The 15170-nt window shown below is 42.4% G+C and overlaps 1 protein-coding gene and 1 pseudogene across 2 annotated transcripts in view; one reads left to right on the top strand and one right to left on the bottom strand.

Moving 5' to 3' along the window:
- The window catches only part of CLEC4A (C-type lectin domain family 4 member A), a 24492-nt gene extending 15095 nt beyond the window's left edge, over positions 1–9397 (bottom strand). Inside the window, exons 1-3 of one of the 2 annotated variants that reach the window (XM_050749567.1) lie at positions 6852–9397; positions 5159–5281; positions 1936–2124 (exon numbers count right to left, since the gene is read on the bottom strand). The gene's annotated coding sequence lies outside the window, so the exon portion shown is untranslated. Of the gene's footprint in view, positions 1–1935; positions 2125–5158 lie in introns of both variants that reach the window. The other variant, XM_050749569.1, reaches the window with a different exon arrangement.
- LOC126930490 (uncharacterized) overlaps positions 1–15170 on the top strand; it is a 15739-nt pseudogene extending 569 nt beyond the window's left edge.

Raw genomic sequence — 15170 nt, 5'->3', positions numbered from 1 at the left:
AAACACAGTATAGAAGGGGATAAACTTAAAGTACGAAATATAACTTTTTCCAAAGGCCTAGAAGAAAACACTCCAAATATTAAATCCTTCCTGTGGAATCTCTCCATAGACATGCTCCCAGCTCACACCTGGATTCTCTGCCCTCAACTCTCCTCAAATGACCCTCCTTTTAATCTCCCCGAGCTGATTCCTTCTCCTGCATAGCATGTATGCACACACACACCCCTATATTTCTATATTATTTCTATATCTAAATATATTGAACACCAATATTCTATAATCTAAATATATTGAACACCATGAGTTCACACGAATTCCTCTAATTCCAATCTAACACCACAGGATTCATTCTAGTTTTCTCCCTTCCCACATTCCTAACTCCTTTCTGTGACAGTAAGAAACCTGCTTTCATTGTCTTTCACTTACTCCTTATTTGATCAATCTCCTGGATGTCTTCAATCTCCCACCTGCTAAGATGTCCCTCTCTTCCTAGTTGGGCTCTAACTCCTCAGTCCAAGCCCCCATCCCCTGCGCTGATGCCCTCCCTCCTCACTCTGAGGGTGCCGGCAAAGGGCCAGCCCAATCCCCACCCCCACGAACATCCCCCCACAAACATCCTCCTCACCCTGCCGAGGTTCTGACTCCCTGTGCTAGGCCACTCCTCTGCAGGAAAGCCCTCCTCACTCTGCTTGCGCTTTGATTCCTGATGCTGGTCCCCTAGTCACCACTTAGACCCCCTTAGGTTCTAATGCTCCACACAAGGTCACCCCATGGGTGGGAACCCTCCTCACCCTGGAGGGGTTTGACCTCCTTATTGGGTTATCCTACCACATGGACCACTTCCTTATCCTGCTAGGTTTCTGAAACCCACACCAAGTCTACCCTCTGCATAGAAGCTTTCTTCATCCTGCTTGGGCTCTGACACTCCATGCAGGTCCTCCATCCCCCAGCAACAATGTCCACCTTAGCCTACTTAGGATCTGAGTTCCCTCACTGGGCTACCCCACCACATAGACACCCTCCTTATCATGCTTGGTCTCTGAAACTCACACCAGGTCTACCCTCTGCAAGGATGCTCTCTCTCCTCATCCTGCTTAAGTGCTGAGTCCCAACCCCAAAGGGGCCAACACTAGGCATGGGTGTCCTCCTCACCTCTCCCACATGCTGACATACATACCAGGCTGGCCTCAGAGTACTCTGCTTGCGACTCTGACTCCCTACAGAAGGTGACCTCATACATGGATGCCCTCCTCACCCTGTTTGCACTCCAGGTCACTACACCTGACTCTCCCACCACCTCTCAGGCTCTGACCTCTCACATCAGGCTACCCCTCCTATGGACACCCTCGTCGATCTTATCCTCTGACACCCTGCACTGGGCCATTGTCAGGAGTGGACATCTCCTCGCTCTGGCTCTCCATGTCAGAACGCTTTCCCACCCCCACGGGGTGTTCTTCTCACTCTGCTTGGGCTCCAGCACCACTGTCAGGCCAATACCCTGCAGAGTCACCCTTTTCACCCTGCTAAAGCTCTCACCCTGTGCCAGCCAGGCCACTCCTGCTCTCCCAGCCACCTTAACACAGACACCTCTCTTGCTACTGCTTTGTTTAGAATCGAATTATTTAGTAAGAAAAGGGAAAGGGGAATGGCAAAGCATAAGGGAAGGATAAGAGAAATTTAAGTTCTCCACAATTAATTATTGGACCTAACCAGCATGTGCACGTAGACAGGTATACATGCACACATACTCCCTGAAATAATGATCATTGATTCTCAGAGGCTTTACAGTCTAAGCTCATAATTAGAAAGCAAACCATATTCCTAAAATTATAGCTCTCTCCCTGGAATAAGTCACGTTATAACTGGATTACACTGTATCACCAACAACCCCAAAATCCAAGTGGCTTACAACACAAACATGTATTTCTCACTCACATTGCACATGTGCTTAGGGTCACCGTGGAGCTGACTGCAACTCCGCTTGGCTCCTTTCCAAGTGTTTTCTCATTCTGGAAGCTGAGATCACAGAATAACTCCTCGTAAGCTGGACCATGTAGTAGCATCCTTTATTCAGATAAGGTGTACATTATATTTGCTCTGATTCTGTTGGCCAATGCGAGTTATCTGTAAGCGAGACAGGGAAATATACTTTGTCTACAGAAAGACATGTCAAGGGTATCAAAGTTTAATCCTTTCACAAAGGAGAACATAAATATTTGGAAACAATAATAGAATCTACCCCCCATCCCTTTAAATTATTTATCCAAGAGATCTCTTGGGCAGTGATCTCCAAAATAGGGTGCAAGTACTTTAGGCAGTATAAAAGAGGATCTGCTAAGGCACAGAGATAAAACACTAAACATCTATTTATACTGACTTAAAGTTTTAAGGAAGATAAGCTTTACTAGTATTGATTGCATGTCATGTGTGGTATGGCACCTATTATGAGGGAAGACTGGAAGTTCCACAACTCTGAGAGGTTGACCGTGTGCCTTCACTTGTTCGTTTACTCTCTGAATATTGTATCCTGCTGCAGTTAACCTGGGTAGTAAAGAATTTGCCTCGATTTTATCCCCACTTCCTGGGAGGTAGCCTTTAAATCCTTGGAATTCTCTAAGTAATAGGATTGTCTTTGTTATTCATGGTGGGCCCGATGAGGTCTCTTATGATGGGCTCCAAGATAGTTTATGCTAAGAAGGTGATTCAGGATGGGGCTGGCCATGCTGGAAAGACCAGCCATGTGATTGGAGCACTGGGGCCTTGAGCCGTGTTATATCAGCCCAGGTGGGGAAGGGAAGCTGGAGACTGAGTTCAACTTGTGACCAATGGTTCAATCAATCATGCCTACATAATGGACCCCAATAAAAACTCTGGACATTGAAGCTCCCCTGATTGGAATACTCTGTATATTATCACACATTAAAGTTCTAAGAAAGTGATATATCTATGGGGTCAATGGAAATTTCCATTTAGGACTCTCTCAGGCCTTACCCCATGCATCTCTCCCTCTGGCTGGTTCTGATTTGTATCCTTTTGCTATAATAAAACTGCAGTCATAAGCATGACACTATCCTGAGTTCAGTGAGTCATTCTAATAAATCATAAAACCTGAAGTGATCATGGGTATCCCCAAATTTGTAGTCAGTTGATCAGGAGTGAGGACACCCCTGGAAACCCCTGAACTTGTGGCTGGTATCTGAAGTAATGGCAGTCTTATGAAGGCCATGCCCTCAACCTGTGAAATTTGGCCTAAGTCCAGGCAGTTGATATCAGAAGTCAATTTAATAGCTCAGTATTGTTAGTTTTATGAAAACAAAATATTTGTTAGACTATTTATATTGATATGATGGCAAGTGACCATTTTGTTCACTGTGAAAGTAATCTCAGTATTTGGAAGTAAGGATGGAGTAAATAGGGCACTTTTATTTTTACTTTAAAGTTTTTTTACTGTTTGATATTTTATAAGCATGTATTTCTTTCATAATAAAAAGACACAGGCTAGGCATGGTAGTTCACGCCTGTAATCCCAGCACTTTGGGAGGCCGAGGTGGGTGGATCACCTAAGGTCAGGAGTTCGAGACCAGTCTGACCAACATGGTGAAACCCCATCACTACTAAAAATACAAAATTAACCAGGTGTGGTGGTGCATGCCTGTAATCCCAGCTACTAGGGAGGCTGAGGCAGGAGAATCACTTGAACCTAGGAGGCAGAGGTTGCAGTGAGCCGAGATCGCACCGTTGCACTCCAGCCTGGGCAACAGGAGTGAAGCTCTGTCTCAGAAAACAAAAGTAAACAAACAAAAAAATCTATCTTATTTTCACTAAAGATGAGACTAAGACCATTTCTGCAGCAAGACTAGTTAATTCAGCTGGTATAGTATTTTGTTCAGAGGAACTGCTTAAGAAAACAGATCTTTTGTGTCTGGATTCTTTCATTTAGCGTAGTGTTTTTGAGGTTCATCCATGTTATAGTTCAAATCAGTTTCTCAGTCCATTAGTGTTGTAGCAGCAAGACTAGTTAATTCAGCTGGTATAGTATTTTGTTCAGAGGAACTGCCTAAGAAAACAGATCTTTTGTGTCTGGATTCTTTCATTTAGCGTAGTGTTTTTGAGGTTCATCCGTGTTATAGCTCAAATCAGTTTCTCAGTCCATTAGTGTTGTAACAACAAAATACCTGAGACTGGGTAATTTATAAGGAAGAGAAATTTATTTTCTCAGTTCTGGAGGCTGGGAAGCCCAAGATCAAGGTACCAGCATGTTCAGTTACCTGGTGATGATTGTATCTTCTAAGGGGAGGAACTCCATGTCTTCACATGGCAGAAGGCAGATGGGCAAGAGATAGACCAGCAATGCATGATACCTGTTTTATAGGCGCCTTAATTCCATCCACAAAGCCCTCATGGCCTAACCACCTCTAAAAGGGCCCATCTCTTAATATCATCACACTGGCAATACCTGAGTTTTGGAGGATGATGTGGTTTGGATCTGTGTCCCCACCAAATCTCACATCAAATTGTAATCCTCGGTGTTGGAGGTGGGCCTGGTAGGAGGTGACTGAATCATGGGAGTAGATTTCCCCCTTGGTAGTATCCTCGCCATAGTGAGTTCTCATGAGATCTGGTTGCTTAAAACTGTGCGGCACCTCACCCCTCTCTCTCTTCCTCCTGCTCTGGTCGTGTGAAGTGTCTTGCTCCCACTTTGCCTTCCACCGTGATTGGAAGCTTCCTGAGGCCTCCTCAGTAAGCAGAAGCTGCTATGCTTCCTGTATAGCCTGCAGAACTATAAGCCAATGAAACCTCTTTTCTTTATGAATTACCTAGTCTCAGGTTTTCTTTATAGCAGTGCAAGAATAGACTAACACAGAGGGGGACACATTTCAACCACAGCAATCAGTAATTCATTCTTTTTTATGGACAAATAATATTCCACTGTATGATGAATCTCACCCTGACAATGTAAATTATTAGCTTATCTTCACAGGTAGAAGACAAGAATAAGACTAGACATCATCCCTCTGTCTACTCCCAGATGAATGCATAAATGACTTTTCCTTTACTCCTACTTTTCACATGTGAAATGTAGATTCACTGAGTGCTAATCAGAGCCTCACAAGAAAGTAACCACCTGCCTCCTTGTCTACTCTGCCTTGTCCCTTACCTCCTTCTCCTCCTGCTTGCTCTTTTCCCTTAACATACTGAAGTCCTCAAAATCCTCTTCGGAAAAAGCACCAATCGCAGATGCTTCTGTGATTTGTGTTTCATTCCTGGGCACGTCCTCAACCTTGGCAAAATAAACATGTAAATCAGTTGAGACCTGCCTCAGTCACTTTTTTGTTTACACAAGGAATGGTTGTCATTCTTTTTGGCATCTAACTCTCCTTATGTTTGAAGAATATTCCCACTTTATGAAACAGAGCCCTTCATATTCTACAACAGCTGCAAATCCAGGTATTTGCTTTCAGAAACTGTACCATAAATACTTGAAAGCTACAGACCTTCAGGGAAATAGAGGAAATTTGAGATTTATTATCCAATCTGGCTGAAGCTGAGAAAAGAGGAAGTACTACTAGTATTAACAGATGGGACTTGGTAGTCCTTGTCATGCAATGACAAAATAGGCAAATTGAAACACATTATCACCTCAAACAAAGTTCCCATTGGAGACAAGCCTTTAAGAGCCCAAGCAGGCCAGGAGCATTGGCTCACACCTGTAATCCCAGCACCTTGGGAGGCCAAGGCAGGTGGATCGCCTGAGGTCAGGAGTTCGAGACCAGCATGGCCAACATGGTGAAACCCCATCTCTACTAAAAATACAAAAATTAGCCAGGTGTGCTGGTGAGCACCTGTAATCCCAGCTACTTGGGAGGCTGAAGCAGGAGAATCACTTGAACCCAGGAGACAGAAGTTGCAGTGAGCCAAGATAGTGCCACTGCACTCCAGCCTGCATGACACAGCGAGACTCCACTTCAAAAAAAAAAAAAAAAAAAAAAAAAAAAAAAAAAAAGAGCCCAAGCAACCCCAAGGGAAAGAATTTAAGAACTGTAGAGTAGAATAGTTGCTTCTTATGGCACTGGATAACCCAAAGGAAGAGAGTAACAAATTCAATAGATCCTAAATTCTTGGCCCAAGGTAAAAACTGAAAACTAGAATTTCTATAACTATATTAAAAGAATTCTTTATTGCTTGTAGCTGCAGGCTGAAGAGGCCAAAAACCAAAGTTTTCGTTGGACTCTATGGTTAAATATTGCAAATCCAGTTGAATTCAAGCTTTGCTATGTCTCTTAAGTGAAAACGAGAGGCTTGATTGTGATAAAATGTGATCTCAAGAACTGATAAAGAAATATATGGAGGATACTCATATATTGCCCAAAGCATCACAAACATTCCAAGTCCACGAAGTTTCCTGTCCCCACAAAAGCAGCAGGTATAGTGAGAGCCTGAAGTCACCCTCTGGTTATCTCCCAAATTCCTGTTGTCCAGAATCCCCACACTATCTCCCTGACCTGTGAAGCAAGGTCCATTATGATGGAAAACCAAATTGAAGTTCTGAACTTCCCCTTCCTAGTAAAATAAAATCAAAAGCAGTAAAGCATCTATAATGAAATCACAAAGATTAGTACAACTAGCAAAGGATTCAAAACTGAAGCATAAGCAATTCCTGTTATATTATTGATTTAAGTCACTCATCTTGCCCATACAGATGGGTCATAAAGAATGGTAGTAGATGACCATTCATTTAATCAGGGGGTGACTCCAATTGTAGCTGCTTTCCAAATGCAAGGTCTAGAGCAAGTCAATACAGCATTTTGCGCTTAATATAAACCTAGTAATGGCCAGGTACAGTGACTCACGCCTGAAATCCTCACAATTTGGGAAGCCGAGACAGAAGGATCACTTGAGTCCAGATCTTTGAGACCAGCCTGGGCAACATAGTAAGACCCCACCTCTACAAAAATGAAAAACAAAAATTAGGCCGGGTGCGGTGGCTCACACCTGTAATCCTAGCACTCTGGGAGGCCGAGGCAGATGGATCATTTGAGTTCAGGAGTTCAAGACCAGCCTGGCCAACACAGTGAAATCCTATCTCTACTAAAAATACAAAAATTAGCCAGGCAGTAGTGGCACGTGCCTGTAATCCCAGCTACTCAGGAGGCTGAGGCAGGAGAATCGCTTGAGCCTGGGAGGCAGAGGTTGCAGTGAGCCAAGATCACACCACTGCACTCCAGTCTGGGTGACAGAGTGAGATCCTGTCTCAAAAAGTATATATATATATAAAATATTAGCCAGGCGTGGTGGTACACACCTATAGTCCCAGCTCCTTAGGAGGCTGAGGTGGGAGGATCACTTGAGCCCAGGAGGTGGAGGCTGCAGTGAGTTGTGATCGTGTCACTGCACTCCAGCCTGGACAACAGAGCAAGACTGTCTAGAAAAAATTAAATATATATCTATATGACATATATGTATACTATCTGGTGGATATTATTTCTTCCAGTTAATAAATAAGCTAAAAATCGTAATCAAATTGCTTTTCTCCTGGCAGAAACAACATACCTTCATCATCTTCAGGCCTATATAACTCTTCACATCTATATAACTCTTTCAATCTGGCCTACCATTTATCCTGCAGAAAACTTAAACATCTCACCATTTTACAGGATATCCTGCTGGTTCACTCCATTGATGATATCCTACAGATGCTACAAGGAAAGTAGGACAATATGGTACCCTAAATGCCTTGGTAAGCCTCATGCCATTGAAGTCTTGGTCTATCAGGCAGTGGTTCTCAGTGTGGTCCTAAACCAACAGTATCACCTGGGAACTTGTTAGAAATGCATATTCTTAGGTTCCACCTTAGATGTACTGAATCCATAATTTTGAAGATGGGGCCCAAAAATTGGTGTTTTAACCAGTCCTTCAGTTGACTCTGATTGATGTCTGGAGCACTTAAATATCCCCTCCAAAATATCAAATAATTTGCCATTTTAAAAGGCAGGATTCATAGGCCTCTCTGAATTTTTAAGGCAATATATTTCACATTTGAGTGTTCAAACATATTTGCTAGAAAACTGAAAACCCTCCAGGATTTGGTGACATACTGAAAAGGCTGTTCAGGTGGTCCAGGCCACAGGTAGAGAGTCTGCACTTAGCCCTAACAAATTAGTGGCGCTTGAACCCTCTTTGGCAAATCCATGTAGATTGGAGCCTAAAGCAAACCAACCTGGAGATTGGTAGGAGAATTCAAAGGAGGCCAGTAGGATATTTTAGAGAAAGTCATTCCCTCTCAGCAAGCAATCGGTCTATTCTTGAAAAATGCTATTGGGTCCTCGCTGAATCAGAATATATCAACATGGGACAACAGGTAAAGATGCAACTTGAGGTAACCTTCACGAGCTGAGAGTCATCTAATTGGAGTAGAAAATCATTCGCTGCAGCAATGGCTAAGGGTTTGGATTTAAATACACACAAAGATGAGGAAACAAGGCCTTGGACAAGCACTAAGCAAGGAGTTGGAATTGAGACTTCTCTATAATTCAGAATTTTTGCAAAACTGTAAATTAAGTGAAAGGGAAACTAGAAAGTAATACCTCTCCCTGGGCTTTAGGTGAAAAAGGAAAAATTCGTAGGAAAGTACAAGGTGAGTCTACAATACTTTGTTCCATCAGAAATAAAGGAATTGCTCAAACATGAATGCAGTATGTCAAAAAGCAACAAATTGGCTTGAAGGGTACTAGGCAATGTTAGGGCAATGTGGGCACTGTATGGACGCCTCTTTTGTAGGTATCACATCTTCACCTTTTACTTCAGCTCTTGCTACAGAAACCAACCTCGGGCAAGTGCAACCTGATAACACCTTGCCTCAGCCAACCATGAATCTCTTGCTTTCTGTCCCAGGGCTCCTCTGACATTACAAGTACCGATGTGCCCCGTACAGAACAAACCTGAAACTGTGCGGGTGCCAACACCCCATGAGGAAACCCTGATCCAATGACGGAAGGAAGCTAGTGGATAAATTGTCCCCTCTTTTATCACTTGGGGACACAATTTTAAGGTGCATTTTACACAGCTCCTCAGAGCTCCAGAAGAATTGAGTCCCAATTGTCCAAAACAGTAACCAACTTAATAATGCACCCTTGGCCGGGCGTGGTGGCTCAAGCCTGTAATCCCAGCACTTTGGGAGGTCGAGACGGGCGGATCACGAGGTCAGGAGATCAAGACCATCCTGGCTAACACGGTGAAACCCCGTCTCTACTGAAAAATACAAAAACTAGCCGGGCGAGGTGGCGGGCGCCTGTAGTCCCAACTACTCTGGCTGAGGCAGGAGAATGGCGTAAACCCGGGAGGCGGAGCTTGCAGTGAGCTGAGATCCGGCCACAGCACTCCAGCCCGGGCGACAAAGCGAGGCTCCGTCTCAAAAAATAAAAATAAATAATAATAATAATAATAATAATACACCCTTGTATTAGCTTTCCCGCTTCCCCATTTAACTCTTCCAGTCTCTCATTCCTGTTAGGCAATAAAAACCTGGGTAGGGGGTGAGAGGGCAATAAGATTCAAGAAGAGAGAAATCTGGAAAGTGAGCAGATTGCTACAACTGCTTTATTCTGAGGTTTGCTAATTCTGAGCACAGGCAGGAGGCTGAGAATCTGGATTTTGTACCCACAGATGGCTGCTGCTAGGGGACCAAAAAGCCATCAGAGCTTTTGGTAGAGCTTTCAGGAGACTTCAAATACATTGCTAATTTCTCCCTAGAACATTTTCTGAATTTAAAGACTGTACAACTCAACACTAAAACAAAAACAAATCACCTAAGCAGAAAGCGAGATTTGTCAAAATGTCAACAATTGTTAAATATGGATGATGAATATATGGGTATTATTTGTATTATTCATTCAACTTCTGTTTGAAAATATTCGTGATAAAAAGTGGAAGGGAAAATTCCAGGCCTCTGTGTATGTAAGTTTGGAGTACCAACTTATATTATCTATAATATAGGTAATTTTGGAGTACAAACTTACATAACTTATGATACAAAGGAGACTCTGAGCCAGGAATTTAACTTAAAATTAGGTCTCAATCTGATAATAACCCTAAGGACTTAGAAAAGGCAAATACAAAACCACTCCAAAGAAATACTCCCACAACTGCAGTAGAACAGGATTGCCCATAAGAAAAACACACTAAAGACAAACTCACAACTAAAACTTAAACACATGACAACACATGAAAAAAAGATAATAAAGAAATATATGAAAAGAGCACAATCTCACTATAGTAAGAGAAATGAATATATTTTTCACCCAATATATTAAATATTTTTTAAATAATGTGTTGACAAAATAGAGAAAGAAACAGCCTCAGAATTTATATTAAGTATATGAATTAGGCAGAAGATAATATAGAAATAAATCTATCAAAATTTTAAATGTTGTGGGAGGAAGGAAGGGAGGCAAGGGTTGAAACACTATTGGATACTATGCTCACTACCTGAGTGATGGGATCAGTCACATCCCAAACTTCAGCATCTCGCAATATTACCCACGTAGGCCAGACGTGGTGGCTCACGCCTGTAATCCTAGAACTTTGGGAGGCCGAGGTGGGTGGATCACCTGAGGTCAAGAGTTTGAGACCAGCCTGACCAATATGGAGAAACCCCATCTCTACTAAAAATACAAAATTAGCCGGGCGTGGTGGCACACGCCTGTAGTCCCAGCTACTCGGGAGGATGAGGCAGGAGAATTGCTTGAATCCGGGAGGTGGAGGCTGCAGTGAGCAGAGATTGCCCCATTGCACTCCAGCCTGGGCAACAAGGGCAAAGCTCTGTCTCAAAAAAAAAAAAAACAATATATATGTGTGTGTGTGTGTGTATATATACACATATATGTACATATATGTGTGTGTGTATATATACACATATATGTACATATATGTATGTGTGTGTATATATATATACACACAGTCACATAACAAACCTGCACATGGACTCCCTGAGCCTAAAAAAAAAGTTGAAATTTTTTTTTTAATTAATCACATTTCACCCACCAAGTCCATTTTTGGGGAATCTATCCTTTAAATTTTCATTTAAGTATATTTATATGTAAAAGATGTTCAGTGTAAAATTTAGTGTCAAAAATGTGGGAAATGTTACTATCAATGAGGACAGTGGTTAAATATATTATACATTAGAGAACCTGAATAGTTCTAAACATAAACTAAACATAAGTAAATACAAATGCATGGGCAAAGAAAGAACTTCACAACATTATTAATTTTTACAATAATAATATAAATAATTTACGTGTCATTTTTATTTTATTTACTAAAGGATCTTTGCATAGGCAGATACACACAGAGAATGCTTTAAAAAATGTCTAGAGCCGGGCGCGGTGGCTCAAGCCTGTAATCCCAGCACTTTGGGAGGCCGAGGCGGGCAGATCACAAGGTCAGGAGATCGAGACCACAGTGAAACCCCGTCTCTACTAAAAATACAAAAAATTAGCCGGGCGCGGTGGCGGGCGCCTGTAGTCCCAGCTACTCAGGAGGCTGAGGCAGGAGAATGGTGTGAACCCAGGAGGCGGAGCTTGCAGTGAGCCGAGATCGCGCCACTGCACTCCAGCCTGGGCAACAGCGTGAGACTCCGTCTCAAAAAAAAAAAAAAAAATGTCTAGAAGGCCAGGTGCTGTGGCTCACACCTATAATCCCAGCACTTTGGGAGGCCGAGGCGGGTGGACCATCTGAAGTCAGGAGTTCAAGGCCAGCTTGGCCAACATGGTGAAATCCCGTCTCCACTAAAATACAAAAATTAGCCGGAGGTGGTGGTGCACACCTGTAATCCCAGCTATTTGGGAGGCTGAGGCAGGAGAATCGCTTGAACCACACTGTTCTATATACTTTATCATGTCTTTATCATGATGTCTTTATCATGATGTCTTTATCATGTGACAAACACCATATTAGGAGTTAGGGGATGGGGGAAGGAAGGGACATGATTCCTAATTTAAAAACTTGATGTCTAATAGAGAAGCATGTAAATAAATAATTTCAGTACAATGGGAGAAGCACAAGACCTAGTTATACACTGTGCGGTGGTGGCACGAAGGAGAAAGAAGAGGTGGTTTCTGCCTGAGCTTATGAGGAAAGGTTCCGTAGTGGATGAACAGGAACTTGGGAAACAAAGTGTTCGAGGCAGAAAGACCAGAGAGTGTAAAGGCACTGTAGTATGAAATAGTGCAGCATATAATTAGATCAGTCTGGCTGGAATATTAATATGAAAATGGTGGTTTCCTTTTTAGAAAATGAACGTACAGAGGTAGGCCACAATCAATTCATTAATTATTATCTTTGACACTAGCATGTTGTCACTTTAGGTACAAATTAGTAAAGCTTTTTTAACCTCTCTGTGCCTCTGTTTCCTCATCTGCAAAATACGGATAACCCTACTACCCACCCCAGAGGGTAAGAATTAAGAAATCCCAGAAGTAAGAATCCCAGGGGTTTGTGTGAAGATTGAATGAGACAATCTTTATAAAGCACTTAGCTAGTCCCTAGCAAATGATCAGTGCTCAAAAAATACAGGATAAGAAGACAGTTGGTTTGGGGTTTCTTACTTATGTGGAAAGGTGTATAGTATAAAAGCTAAAAAGGGGGTTGAGCAGGATTACAAAGAGAATAAGAATTTAAATCCTTACTATGGAATCCGTCTGAAACGTGTCTCAGAAGCGTGTCTCCCTATCATCCCTTACTCCTGATTTCTCCTCTATTAGATGACTCTGCCCACTTCCTGCCCCAATCTTGGGCATCTACCTCACTTCTAAGACAATAATAAAAAAAAAAAAAACCTCCTGTGATTTTGCCCTTACACCATCCCATTAAACACCCGGACAGCCAGAATTAGAAGCAGTACTAGTACCAGCAACAAATATTTAAATGGAGCTTACCATATTCCAGGCCCTGTTCTAGGCACTTTAATTACTTTATATATTTATTTTTTAGAAACAGCATCTCACTCTGTCACCCCAAGCTGGAGTGCAGTGACACCATCATAGCTCACTGTAACCTCAAAATCCTGGGCTCAAGCGATTCTCCCACCGTAGGCTCCTAAAGCACTGGGATTACAGAAGTGAGCCACCATGCCCAGCTAAGCAATTTAATTTTTCAATTTATTTTACGGTCACAATATTCCATAGGTACTATTTTCATTTTGTATATGAGGAAACTGAGGCAAATAAAGTTTAACTAATTTTTCCAAGGTCAAAAAGCCAGTAAGTGGCAGAGACAAATTTTGTAGCAAAGTAGTCTGCCTTCTCCCAAATCCATGTTCCTGACCACAGCTCTTTACTGCCCATTAATCCTCTACTATGAGTGGAGCTAGGAGGAGGGGGGTGTCCTTAAAATTAAGTATATTTCCCATTCAAATATTTATTAAAACATTATATTCATTATATTCCCCATTCAAATATTTATTAAAGTATTAAAGTATGAAGAATGGATCGCTTGCTACTTCATTTTCTGCCTGCCCAAACAGCTATTTTCCTACATTCTCAACAAACTTTGGATCAGTTACAGGCTTAGACTCCATAGACTAAATGTCCCATCCAGTCTTCATTTCTTCCTTTTTAAATTCTTCCCCTGTTCTCGTCCCATCTTAGATTGTTGAAAAAGAAAATAAAAAATAAAAAACAAATGCTTCCCCTGCCACCAGGAGTCTGAGCAAATGCCTACAACTATTTCAGTTGCTAAGGAGGAGCATGCCCTCTAGTGGTCCCATGTTAATATGCAGCCAGATGCAGCACTGACACTAAGTGCTTCAATGACTGTTTTTTCCAGTAATAGGTACGTTGGCAGAATACACATAATAGGAAGAAAGAAAATGTTGACAAGCAAGCCAAAAAATCCATAGTGGGTCTTAATGCATTATTTTGTTTAATTGAGGAGATGATGTTATCCTTAGATTGATGAGGCAGAACATGAAGTCACAATGGACAATTATTTCACTACGGGCTCAGATGCAGGTAATTTAAGTATACCAGAGCTTTTTTGAAAATATACCACCCTGGCCGGGCGCGGTGGCTCAAGCCTGTAATCCCAGCACTTTGGGAGGCCGAGGTGGGTGGATCACGAGGTCAGGAGCTCGAGACCATCCTGGCTAACACGTGAAACCCCGTCTCTACTAAAAAAATACAAAAATTAGCCGGGAGCGGTGGCGGGCGCCTGTAGTCCCAGTTACTCGGGAGGCTGAGGCAGGAGAATGGCGTGAACCCGGGAGGTGGAGCTTGCAGTGAGCTGAGATCCGGCCACTGCACTCCAGCCTGGGGTACAGAGCGAGACTCCGTCTCAAAAAAAAAAAAAAAAAAGAAAAAAAGAAAATATACCACCCTGTATTGTATGTCTTTGAAAAGGAACTGGAGATGACAGTTCTAGCAAAATTTTGAAATAAATGCAAACCATAAAAATGCTGTGAAAACCATCTGTATAAACCCAGGCTAAGGAATCACAAGTAAATAAAATTCTCCCTCTTTCCTTCCTTTGAATATGTGACTGATGGAGAATATGTGATTGATGGAGAACTCCTGAACATTAGTCCTATAGTCACATACGTATTTCCTTCATGTACAATTGAGAAGCAATTTTAAAAATGGTTTTTGAAAAGGCTAAAAAAAACTAAAACTTGAGCAAAGTGCAATGCAATTTTAGCCACTTATAATTAAAACGAGACAGTAAACTACCAAATGTATCAGCAACTCTACTACATGATACCTGGTGTTCCTTCCCCAGGTCAAAAAGTCTATGTACCAAAGTAAAATCTGTCTTCATTACTACTTACTTGGCTCTCTCATATTGACTGGCTCTCAAGCACAAAAATAAGATTTTCTTTTTTTTTTTTTTTTTTTTTTTTGAGACGGAGTCTCGCTCTGTCGCCCAGGCTGGAGTGCAGTGGCGCGATCTCGGCTCACTGCAAGCTCCGCCTCCCGGGTTCACGCCATTCTCCTGCCTCAGCCTCCCGAGTAGCTGGGACTACAGGCGCCCACAACCGCGCCCGGCTAATTTTTTGTATTTTTAGTAGAGACGGGGTTTCACCGTGGTCTCGATCTCCTGACCTTGTGATCCGCCCGCCTCGGCCTCCCAAAGTGCTGGGATTACAGGCGTGAGCCACCGCGCCCGGCCAAAAATAA

This window comes from Macaca thibetana, chromosome 11 (assembly GCF_024542745.1).
Source record: "Macaca thibetana thibetana isolate TM-01 chromosome 11, ASM2454274v1, whole genome shotgun sequence".
Lineage (NCBI taxonomy): Eukaryota > Metazoa > Chordata > Mammalia > Primates > Cercopithecidae > Macaca > Macaca thibetana.
This window is presented reverse-complemented; position numbering and strand designations above follow the sequence as displayed.